The 13,095-nt window shown below is 41.4% G+C and overlaps 1 protein-coding gene across 3 annotated transcripts in view; it reads right to left on the reverse strand.

The window, feature by feature from the left end:
- Positions 1–13,095, reverse strand: part of EGFR (epidermal growth factor receptor) — a 200,647-nt gene that overhangs the window by 175,486 nt on the left and 12,066 nt on the right. The window lies entirely within an intron of this gene.

Consider the following 13,095-nt stretch of genomic DNA (forward strand, 5'->3'; position numbering starts at 1 on the left):
GAACACCTTCTACATGCCATGTACTTTTCATATATGACCTCTCTGAATCCCCCATGACAACCTGTGGCCTTAGGTGCCATTGTGCTGGGTGTTTGGCAGGTGAGGAACTAAGGCAGACAGGTGTCTCTGCTAAATTGCACAGCCACCAAGTGATGGTACAGACTTTAGGGCTCTAGGAGCCCCTTATGAACACTGTCCAGAATCCTCCCTTTAGGCTACTTTTCTCAGACTTGGAAGGTACCTCAGCTACCATGCAGTCTAACCTCTCCTTTTTACTGATGGGAAAACTGGGTTCTTTTGTTGGAAAAAACATATCATTTACAAATTCAAATTAAGTTCAATCAGTTATATGGCTGGGTATAGTCACACTAAGTTTGATTAAAATGTGTCCAATTTATTTAAAAAATGATGTTTGGTACTCTAAAGCTTAGCAATTTATACAGAGAGGAAGGCTTGCATCGCATTTACATAGAGCAATAACTAATACATACGATAAACTAAATTTTTTTTAAGATTTTATTTATTTATTTGACAGAGAGAGACACACAGTGAGAGAGGGAACACAAGCAGGGGGAATGGGAGAGGGAGAAGCAGGCTTTCCCGCTGAGCAGGGAGCCTGATGCGGGGCTCGATCCCAGGACCCCGGGATCATGACTTGAGCCAAAGGCAGATGCTTAACGACTGAGCCACCCAGGCGCCCCAAAACTAAACCTTTAAAAAAAAAAAAAAAAACTTACTTAATGGAGCCAAACATTTGAAGAAATCTATTTCATTGTTTTTAAAGTTAAGAGTTATATGGAGGTCTTCAATCCCCTGATTGTTCTTCAGATTTTCTCAACTGGGGGTGATGCAAGATTGGGGGAACTTAAAGCTAATGCAATTCTGGAGGCCCTTTTTAAGAAAGTCGGGAGCAGGACCAGGAGGGTACCCATGCCAGCAGGGTGGCTAGTCGCATGTTTTTCTGGGTGTATCAGCACATGATTCACAGAGCCACGCAACCACAGGCCAAGAAAACAACCTTTTTCCTTTGAAATCATACAACCTCTATGGACCTTGAGTCTCTTTCCCTGTTAAATGAGAGAGTTGGGCCAAGATCTCATCTAGTTCTGAACTCGTTCATTCACCCAACAAATATTTATTGAGCACTAGGTGTATGCCAGGCATTATTATAGGATGTGACCATAAAATTCAAGAAATTATTGTGTTTTATGATACACATGAATTATAGGGGAAAGACCAGTATTACTCAACTCAAGCTCACAAGCAGATCTGTTTTTCAAGTTGGCCTCCACTTCCAACAGGACCAATGGTCAACCTGCCTTGTGCAAATGCCAAGGGAACACCCCACAGGTGTGTGACTCTGCTACAAGAGACTCTGGTTAACTCCCATCAGGCTCAGCAAAAGGCATGGGACCTCTCAGCCCTTGGGGGAATTTCAGGCAACTGGTGGGGTAGGGGCCGACACTGACCTGATGACCTCTGCCCGGCAGGACTCTGTCCTTCCCTCTGCTAAGCCATTAGGCATAGTAATAGAAAACCTTAGCGCAAACAGGCCACCGAGCAAGAACAGGCATCCGTTTCCTGATCACTTGTACAACGCAAGCTATTAAACACATTTTCACCCCTGGGCAGGCTGCTATCAAGAGAAAGGATATTTGAGAATGGAGCAACTCCCTTCTCTCCATGACAAAGCTGGGCTCTAACAAGCTGGTTTTTCTTCTGGTTCTGAGAAAGTGGTGTGGTGAAAGATTTCTTCACCTAATGGCGCTCTTACATTGCCAAAAGGGGGGAAAAGCAAAAAGGAAAAAGAAAAGCACGTGTTTTATGTTAAATTCATGTTGTTTCTACAACAGTGAAGGAGCCAATTTTTAACTCCCAGGGCCCCACTGATTCCTTTTTAAGCAAGTTTATGAGTGGGTATAAATAATTAAGGCGTCTTCACATGACTCTTGCTTTCACTTGGTAAGTTTTCAGGTTGGACAAGCTGGTGCAGGTGAAGTTGGAATGTTGGCAAGTGCGACTTGTCAGGAATGCCAGTCTTCATGCTGGCTGTTGCCTTTCTGGGCACATACAAAACCCAGGCAAAGGAATAACTAACTCCAAAGCGAGGGGAATAAAGAATACAAGTGTATTCTATTGTAATATTAAAGAAGATGGATAAGGAAGAGCTGAATGCGGTTGGCTCCACCTAGCCCAGAGCTCCTCAATGTCGGCACTGTAAACATCTTGGGTTGGGGACCATCCTTTGTGGTGGGGGCTGTCCTATGCAGGAAAGAATGTTTCGCAGCATCGCTGCTCTCTACCCACTAGATGCCGGTAACAACCCCCAGTGTGAAAATCAAAAACTGCTCCACATTGCCAAGTGTCTCGGGTAGGGGGTGGGGGGGAGAGGCGGAGGAGGGTGATGGCCAGAACTGTCCCCAGTTGAGACCCACTGGTCTAGACCTCCATATTCCTGAAAGGTATTAACTTGCTTTGTGACTCAAGTCCTAGGCCACGTTTTAAGTCCTAACTTCGAGGATAACACCTTGCATATACTACATGTAGTCATTAAATGGCTGTTTGAAGGATACTATTCGATTTGAATGTAGAATGTACACTCCTAGAGGGGTGTGCTTTCTATTTCTAAAGGATGACAGTTTATCCTAATTTCTGACATTTAAATGTGTTGGTCTATTTTTTTAAAAACGGCAAAAGGAAGTTTACAGACAGCATCTACATCCCAGTGAAGGCACTTGCAATGCTAATTTACATTTCCAGAGATAAAATGAAAAATAATCATTTGTTCAACGTGTACGTGCAAAATCAAGATGAATACTCCTTCCAGACTCACATGTGGCAGCAAAGTTTGACCCACTATCATTATTTTGTTTAAATATTTCTTTTGATTCCCTCAATTTTATGTCTTGGTTGGAAGATTTAAAATATCACATGGTTGATCATTCAAAAAAAATTTTTTTAAGATTTTATTCATTTATTTGAGAGAGAGCGGGAGAGAGAGAAAGTGTATGAGCTGGGGTGGGGGAGGGCAGAGGGAGAAGGGGAAGGAGACTCCCCACTCAGCAGGGAGCCCAATGCAGGGCTCGATCCCAGGATCATGACCTGAGCCAAAGGCTGACGCTTAACCGACTGAGCCACCCAGGCACCCGATCATTCAAAATTTTCTTACTATCTTCCTCATCCACTTACATAGAATAAATTGCATTAACTCTCTTTAGAAGTGAGACCCTCACCCACATCCATGCCACATGGAACTATAAATTGAAAATGGGATACCCTGCCCTGAATGTATAAAAAGCATATGCTACCTGGGATGTGAATCACAGAATTAAATTTTGTTTTCACTACCCTTGAAATTCAATTTTATTTCATTAATAACTCATTTAGTACCTGTGGCCCTATCATCACTGTGCCAACTCTGGGCAGTTCCAGACACAAAGACACATAGGACATGATTTCTACCTCTTGTCGTTTGACTTTTATAACACTCTGGTGGGGAGAGAGCTCACTGTTCATAGTGTTTCTTGAGGTTACAGTTAATGACTATTTCCAAGTAAATGAAAGTCAAACTTATTTTTCTTTGATGTAATATTTAAGAGTTATCATGGGTATGACCTTTTATTATGCACTTAAACTCATTTTATCATATTCCATATAAAAATAGTTTTCCTTTAATTACTGAGAGGACTCTGAAGATGATATATTTCTCTGAACTGCCTGCTCATTTCTACTAATTTGAGTTTAAAAAAAAAAAAAAAGAAGTCTATACCCCTGTGTTGTTTGAATGATGGTGAATACCGCAAATAACGCTTAGGCTCTTCCATATGAAGACGTCTAATCATGACTGCATGAAATTAAGATGCCCTTTTCCTTGATAATTCAATTTTAATCCAACTACTAATTCCTTAAAAGTACTTTTAAACCAACGCATGCTCTTTACTTTGGAGATGAATTCTCTGAAAAGTAAAACAAGAAAACACTTGTCATACTCTGTTAGACATGCCTGTTTTTCTATATACTGCAAATTAAGTATAAAGAAGGCCAATGAGGAAATTCATGAACTGAGATCATTATAATCTAATAATTTGCTGGTTTAAACAAAGTCTCTCCCTCCCTTTTGTTAAAATACATTCATGCCTGCCAGTGAATAAAGACGTGTTAGGATTTCAGAGGTTTATTTGAAATGCAATTATACCTTAGATATGTTCAGTGCATGCAACTGGTATTTATTTAGTGCCCACTGTGTACATGGCATGGTGCTCTGAGTAATGAGGCTGAATAAACCAGACAGCTCCTTTTCACACGGAGCTTGCAATCTAGTGAGAAAGCGATACCAGAACATAAACAATGAGAATGCAATAGACAACGTCATAAAAGAAGTACAGGGTACCCAAGGCTCACTTCCTGCTTATGTGTGTGTATGTGTGTATAAAACTTTCACTCATAATCAAGGAGTCTAACATCATGCATGTAGTGACAACATTTACCACAATAGAGGCTCAGACTGAATTTACGAAGGTCGCCCAGCATTGTGAACAGTCCAGACCACCCTTGTTAACTCTGAAGTTAACATGAAGTTGTCAGGATTTCTGTCACTGAACGCAGTTTTCCAAAAAGAACCATATATATTCTTTCTCACATAGCTGATGTTATTGCTAGATGAATAACAACCATCTTCTTCTGATCGAGATCCAGTAGACTTGACCTGACAATTTTAGAAGTTTGTAGGGAAATACTAAATGTTTCAATGACCTCTTACCTAGTTAACAGCATAAAGTATATACAAAGGTTACCAAATTTCTCATGCTCCTATAAACAAGATCAGATAAACATCCAGTGCCTATTTAACGTTAACCTGAGATTTTCTGGGAAAACGCATGCTGTCCCCAAAACACAGTAGTTAAAAAAACATGTTTTATTAAGTAGACACCAAAAAACAAAAACAAAGAAATTTCTCTCTCCAGTTATTTATGTGTCTGATGATGAAATGCAGGGTAAAGAAAAGTTGAGGCAAGTACTTTTAAATTTTATTTTGTAATATTTCAAATCAGTTCTGATATAAAAATATGCAATGGGTAAAATAAATGGCAAAAGTCTAATCCACCCATTTTGCATTTACCAAAGCTGCTCTCCAATGGAAAAATGTTCCTGTTATGTCAAGCAGAGAACTTATATAATTATGCAGATCTTCTAAGCTCATCTTTTTTTTAAGTTCTCTGTGAATTCTACCTTAGCTGTGGGTCTCAGGATTAATATTTCTTTGAAAAAAGACAGAAGATATATATATACACACATATACAGGCAATAATTTAGGCAATATAACTACAGAGGTATAATCTACTCTTTATATTTTCCTGGGGCGGGGGGCGGGGAACATTCCTCTGACCTCACTTTCCAAGCTTGATGCAGAAAATTCAGGCATCCCTGGAAGAAAACCGGATGATAAGCAACTCTCCTTGTGGGAACAAGACCCAGTGGAGACAACACTGATTCTAAATTATACAAAAACTTGTTTGAAAATTCATACATAGAAATTGTGACACATTCTGGGAACTCTAAATTTCTGCTTCACCATCAGGGTATGAGTTAAGAGGACAGCCATGTGCCAGAGCTTAACTAGCTGGTCTAAAAAAGAGAAAGGTATCCGTCAAGAGCAAACTCACAGAGGGTCCCAGCTGTCATCCCGATACCCCTTCACTCTCAACAGCTTAGGAACAGTTCCAGTCCCCCTGCCTATTGGGGTCACAGTTCAGGGACTGCTTCCTTGGCAGCCAACGTAACAACACAAGAGAATATGAAGAGAAACGGATGCACAGAGTTTAGTTCTTAAATACCTATATACTCAAGTATTCCTAGACCTTTCATTATCACCCTCTCTATAAATGAACATGTATCTCAATAATAACCCCACAAATGACTGCTCAGTTTCTGGAAACTTCCACCGATAGAGGCTCTCCCTCCTCCTGGATAGGATCTGAAATGACGTGTACCTCCGCATGCCTTTTACTGCCTCTTCTCATGGCCCTACGGTTCTTCGTCTTCCCATTAAAGATCCTCAGTTGTCTTAACTGAGCTTCAGGCTTCTGCTCTTTGCCATCTTTACCGTTTCACACCTGTTTTCCAAGTTCCCCTTAAAGGATGACATGTTCGACAGAGAACTTCCAATCCTTAGTTTACTTTTACTACCAAATGTCAACCAAGCATTTCATGAGCAGCTCCCTAACATATTATGTGGAAAAAGATGGCCCATCTCTTTGCTCCTCTGAGCTCCATGACATCTAGGACATTCGCTTATGGGGATTCTTCTCAAATTTAATAATATACTGGCTTTTTTTTTTTTCCCCAACAGAAAAACAATTTCCACAGACTCCAACTGAAGAAGGACTGACTGTAGAACTCAGTTTTTAGGTTTTAAAATGTCAGCCACACACTTCTGCTTCTGGCAACTACTAAACTGGTCCCAGACTTATCTTCCTGCTGTAAACAACCAGAAAACCAAGCAAAATATTTGGGGCAACTGTTTTCAGGCAAGGGACAATGGGGCAGCGCGGGACTGAGTGGCCAAAGAGAAGGGAAACACATGGTAAATACGTGAGCCAATATAACACAGCAGCTTCCTCTTTTTCCCCCCTCTTAATTTCCTTAAGATACAACTATTTAGAATAATATCACTGCATGGTGGGGTGACTGTGATTTATTGCTGCAGAATGGTGCAGTCTGTACCTAAGTTCAAAAGAATTTAGATTACCCTCAAAAATGAATAAACACAATTCTAAAATAGTATAAAATGCTCAAGCCATTCCCGCAAGGGTACGTTTGTGGCTCTCGGTTTGAGGAAATGATTTTGGAGCTGGTTCATAAATGTCCCACTGCTTCTTTATCGCCTCCTTGATGCAGGGATAACAAAGACAAGTTTGCGTCCCGGAAGCAAGCCCAGGTCATGATCCGTAGTAGGTGCTCAATGCAAGGCTGCTTTGTAAACAGGCTCACAACCAGTCTGATGGGACCCTGTTGGCAGACTCAGCACCCGCAAGCGTCAGCCCTTTCCTGCAGCCAACCTGCCGGCACGGGCCACGGGCCCCAGGCTCTCCTCCTTCTCTCCCTAGTCCACCAGGACAAAGGGATGGCAGAGGGCAGAGTGTCTGACTCAGCTCTGAAATACTGAGGCTGAAGGTGACCAGCTCATGATGGGTCACTTTGTCCCATCCTCCCATCGGTGTGGTCAAATACCCATCTTAGAATCCGCATGCAGAACTGAGACAGATCTTTTGAGGAAAGAATTAACATGTTGTTTTGTTGTGTTTGATCAGGAGAAAAAAAAACCACATCAATCTTTCCGGCAGAAAATCAATCCAAAAAAAGTCAGTCAATCTGGCAGAAAAGCAGTTGACTAGCTGCTTTAAATGGCTGAAATTATATCTCTTATAGCTATTAAGCCTATGGTAAACAATTTTATTCTATTTTATTATCTTTTTAAATAAGGTCATTTTTTAAAAGATTTTTATTTATTTGACACACACACAGAGAGAGAGAGAGAGAGAGAGAGAGAGCACGCGCAAGCAGGGGGAGGGGCAGAGGGAGAGGGAGGAGCAGTCTCCCGGCTGAGTAGGGAGCCCAAAGCGGGACTCGATCCCAGGACCCTGGGATCATGACCTGAGCTGAAGGCAGATGCTGAACCGAATGAGCCACCCAGGTGCCCCCTATGGTAAACAATTTTAGATGTCAACTTAGAAACATGAAGAGAGTACACAGATGTTCAGAGCTAGCTCAGTCCTTCCGTGGGCACAAAGGCTGGAGGCTCCTTATCTCTGGCATCTCCCTGATCAAGAGATCAAAAAGGGAACTGAGGCTATTTTCATATGATTATTCAAATGAGAACAGGTATGTCAAAGGCTCTTAGAAAGCTAAAAGTGTGCTGCAAAATTATGTTACACTTAACATTCATACACACCCATTCTGGTTTCTATGACCATCATTTCAGTTGTGAAGTACTCACAAATCACATTAGACTAAATTCTCACTTCGGAGAATGTGACAGAATGAATGGGGTTCTGGACTACAGGCTCCTTACGGGTAAAGATTACATTGCCTGGTAACCCAGCACCCAGCAGCTTTTTCGCATACAGTATGCAATACACATTTAATGCTTGCCTACTGAGTTGAACCACACTGATAACTGAGAAAGAAACATGCACGTAAGGTTCTGCCAAATTATACCAGTCTACTAAAATAAACTGCCCTGTTATACTGCAAACGTAGTTTATGGCCGTGCAATATAACAGGTGTAAGAATTGGGGCGCAGAATGCTTAGAGAGCTGGAAGGCTCTGGAAACTCCACAAGAGGATCTGCAGTATGGGTATGTACCTGCTAAGTGAAGTGAGAACTTTCCTTTACCATGGGATTCACTTTCTCTTCTCTTTCCCTGTGTTGGTCTGAAGATAGCCCCACGAGAGCCTGACCCTAGGAAGTAACAGACAGGGAAGGAAGCTGTGGTTACCCCCAAAGGACACTGTCTTTCTGCAAAGATTCTGCAGTTGGTTAATATGTTACAAGAGGCTTTCCCTCCAGGGATTTAGATATACAGATAAAGGAGGAGAAGCATGCTACTTTGCTGTAACTCTTTTTTAACCCTATTTTTAAAATAATTTGTAACTTAGAGCAAACTGAAGTAGCAGTAAAAGAGGAGTCTCAGTTTTAAAGGGGTATTTTTTGTTATACATACCAAAACAGAATAAATTCATTGCCTTGAATGACATCCCATACCTTCTCTGAGATCCTGAATTTCCTAATAAAATATGAGCTTTAGCCTATAAGGTTTTATCTTCTCTACGAAGTGACTGTGAGTACAGTATTTAAAACTTCTATTGCAGTATAATATAAACGTAGAAAAGTGTACAAACTAAAATTGTGCAGCTCCGTGAATTTTTTACCAAATGAATACATCTGTGTAATCACTATCTAAATAAAAAAACATGACATCATCAGCATTCCAGAACAGGTGGTACATACACAGAAACCCAAACCATTTGTGATTTGAATAGAAGATAAACTTAGCTCATGCAAATTGACCCAAAAACTACAAGAGGGTGTTTGGTTTGTCCAGTCAATGAAAGAAAACCCATCTCTCTCTCTCTGTTTCTCCTCTTTTTTTTTTTTTGTTTCAAGTTTTTATTTAAATTCTAGTTAGTTGATATACAGCGTAATATTAGTTTCAGGAGTAGAATCTAGTGATTCATCACTTACGTATAACACTCAGTGCTCATCACAACAAGTGCCCTCCCTAATACTCATCACCCACCTAGCCCATCCGCCCACCCACCTCCCCTCCAGCAACCCTCAGTTTCTCTATAGTTAAAGAGTCTCTCATACGGTTTGGCTCCCTCTCTCTTTTTTTTTTTTCCTTTCCCCTGTGTTCATCTGTTTTGTCTCTTAAATTCCACAAATGAATGAAATCATATGGTATTTGTCTTTCTCTGATTTGTTTCACTTAGCATAATACACTCTAGGTCCATTTATGTCGTAGCAAATGGCAAGATTCCATTATTTTTGGTGGCTGAGTAATATTCCTATATATATATATACATATATATATATATAGGGATACATATATATATAATGGAATATATAACATATATGCATACATACATACACACCACATCTTCTTTATCCATTATCCATTTTTCAGTTGATAGACAGTTGGGCTGTTTCCATATTTTCACTCCTGTAGATAATGCTGCTAGAAGCATAGGGAGGCATGTATCCCTTCGAATTAGTAGTTTTGTATTTTTTTTGAGTAAATACCCAATTGTGCGATTGCTGGGTTGTAGGGCAGTTCTATTTTTAACTTTTTGAGGAACCTCTATACTGTTTTTTTCTATCTCTGTTTCTCAATTTGTCTGCCTGGGTACCCATGCTTTTCCTCTATCCCTTTCCCCCTCATTCCTGCATGGCCTCCAAGAGTTCAAGACCAAAAAGCGTAAAAAGTAACTTCTAAACAGTATTGTGAAGAGGATGTTTTCTATAATACCATCTCACTAGCTAATTAAAACAGTGAGCGTTTAGCCTAGGTCAATATTAGATAAAGATGTCAAACTAAATATTTAAAACTTTGTACTAAGATGTTACCATTGGGGGAGGTTAGGGAGAGGGTGCGCCTCCAACCAGACCTCCCTGTGCCTATTTTGCAACTTCCTGTGAATCTGTAATTCTTTCAAAATAAAAAGCTAGTAACAAAAAGCTTTGCTATTGCAGCAAACCACTATTCTTATTTATATAACATGCTCAGCGTTTTGTTTTTAGTATGATTTTTCTAAGAACTACAGCAATTTTAAAAAATCTAAACTTCTCTGTTAACCTCTAAAAAAAATACTGAAAAGAAGTGAGACCAAAATATTAAGTTCAAACAAATACCTACTCTAAAATGTGTTTTGAAAGTGAAGAATGTAATGCCTAAAAACATTATCTAGGGTATGCATAATAGTTAACTTCCTTAATTCTTCCTTTCTAACCACACATTCCCCCTGCCCTACACTCACCCCCTGCTGCTGCTTTAACACTAAAAAATAAATGCTAACCATGAAGTTAATACTAAAAAAAAAGAAAAGAAAAAGTTTGCCTCCCAGAGCTTTACGTATAGGTAGTGAGAGTCTCTTCCTTTTGTGTCTCTTATGTTTCCAAATAGAGCGCTCTGGGCATGTTACATCTCCACGACTACGCCGTGGTGAGTCCAGAAAGCTCACGGATGGAGAAAACTGGCCCAAACGTTAGATCCACCCTGTTCAACCCACTTGTAAATCAAATAATCTCAGAAATCGTCTGTTTAATAAAGCAGTTAGGCTGCTAGCCGTAGTTACAAGATAAATTACCATCTTTGAACTGTTAGCTTTTCCATTTTTGGTGTTTCTTGCAGCATAAGAAATTTATTTTTACTCACAGATATAAAACAACTTTAAAAATAACTTTAATATACTGCTGGTAGGAAATAGCAAGTCTCTAGCGTATGTTAATTTGTGACCAGTCTGCTACCTTGCAAATTTGAAAACAATGATAGAGAGATTGACGCACTTTTCCTGGTCCATATAAACACCTGCAGGCCCTGCTATTAAGAACCAGGAGAAGAACAGGGACCAAAGGCAGGTGTGAGGATGGAGTCCCAGAGGAAAGTATCAGTCCCTGGGGAGGGGCATGCGGTGGCTCAAACGCCATCACAAGTGCACTAAGCATTACCTGAAGCAGCCTGATTAATTTCAGATCGAGTAATAATTAAAAGAGAGAATGCATACCCATTATTTTCTCTATTTAGGAAGCTTAACTGTTGCCAAAAGGGCCGAGGGCTCCAGGGTGTTTGCCTTCCTCTTGTGAGATGGTCCCGGTGTCCAGGGGACCCTGAAGACATGAAGGCTGGATGGGGGAACCGTGCATGCCCCTCATGGCCATGTATGCCACGAAAGGGGAGAAAGAATGAGCAGCAGGAGAAAACAGACAAAACAGTAACCTTCACGTTAGCCATAACAAGTCTGAAAGTAAAAACAGCACCGGAATAAATCAGTGGGCTGTACAATGAAATGAAGAGCATTTCAAAGGCTGGCCCAGAGCCACACAGGAAAACAACAATCCTCTTTCAAGGGAAAGTAAGACCTGCCATGGAAGGAAAAGAGGGGTCAAATGGTTGTGCCCTGGGAGTCCTGAGATGGGGAGCGAGGGGGCAAAGCGGGCTGAGCCTTCCCCTGCCTGGGTCCTGTGGCCTTTCGAGGGCCCGAGAGCAGGGCAGACATCTGGGGCAGAGGCCTGCAGCCGCGAAGGGCATGAGCTCCCCAGGCACAGGCCAGAGTCTACCCTTCCTAGGCAGATGACCTTGGATAAGTGAGAGGACCTTCCTAAACCTCAGGTTCCTCTACACCTACAAGAGGGGTCATTAAGGTCATGGTGAGGGGCATGGGGCACAGTGCAAGTCAGCCCTTCAAACAGTGATAACATCCAGGCCTTCTAGAATGTGCTCCGGGAACAGGCCCTGTGCGCTCCTTCCTCTTCACAAATCATCCCCCTCCATCCTCACCAGCCCCATGAGATAAGTGCCATTATTTTTTTTTTTTAACTTTTATTTATTTGAGAGGGAGAGAGAGTGAGCGTGGGAGGAGGGGCAGAGGGAGAGAGAGTCTTAAGCAGACTCCTCGCTGAGCATGGAGCCCGACGCAGGGCTCGGTCTCACCACCCTGAGATCACGACCGGCGTCGAAACCAAGCGCCAGAAGCTTAACCAACTGCGTCACCCAGGTGCCCCAAGGTAAGTGCCCTTATTATCATCATTCTGCGTATGAGGAAACCAGGACTCCCAGAAGTTACTCAACTTGGCCAACAGCACCCTGCAACCAAAGTGGGGCCTGGGTCCAGAGACAGCACCCCTGTCCGTCACATCCTGCACAGTCCCATACATGTGGAGGAGACAAAGCCTTAGTGCATTCCTTTTATCCAAAGAAAAGCACCACACAACAAGTCTAGGGATTTTTTTTTTTTTTTGGTATATTTATTGTCTTGTATACTCATTTAGTCCCATGTATACATTTTGGTTTTCCTACTTATAAAAATATTTAACATCAAATAGATGCTAGCCATAAGAAGGTTATTATTGCCTTTTCGGGAACAACAACAAAAACATCCATCAAATGTTAGTGATGATTAGTCTAGAATCACTGACCTAATGCATTCTTTAGCCTATTATAATAATGTTCAGATTGAAGGGCACCTGGGTGGCTCAGTCGTTAAGCATCTGCCTTCAGCTTGGGTCATGATCCCGGGGTCCTGGGATCAAGCCCCGCATCAAGCCCCGCATCCAGGCTCCCTGCTCGGCGGGAGGCCTGCTTCTCCCTCTCCCACTCCCCCTGCTTGTGTTCCCTCTCTCGCTATCTCTGTCAAAATAAATAAATAAAATCTTAAAAAAAAATAATGTTCATATTGAGAAAATTAGACATGATCATTTCGGACACACTTAGAACCAGAGGACGTTCACAAAATCCACCTTGAGTAGCCTTTGTTTTAAGAGCAGAGTTATGCCAAGAGCCCTAAACAATTGGCACAGGTGGCTTTTTTGACCTCTGG

Source organism: Callorhinus ursinus, unplaced genomic scaffold (genome assembly GCF_003265705.2).
Source record: "Callorhinus ursinus isolate GAN/ISIS: 27379988/994484 unplaced genomic scaffold, GSC_fseal_2.0 scaffold73, whole genome shotgun sequence".
Lineage (NCBI taxonomy): Eukaryota > Metazoa > Chordata > Mammalia > Carnivora > Otariidae > Callorhinus > Callorhinus ursinus.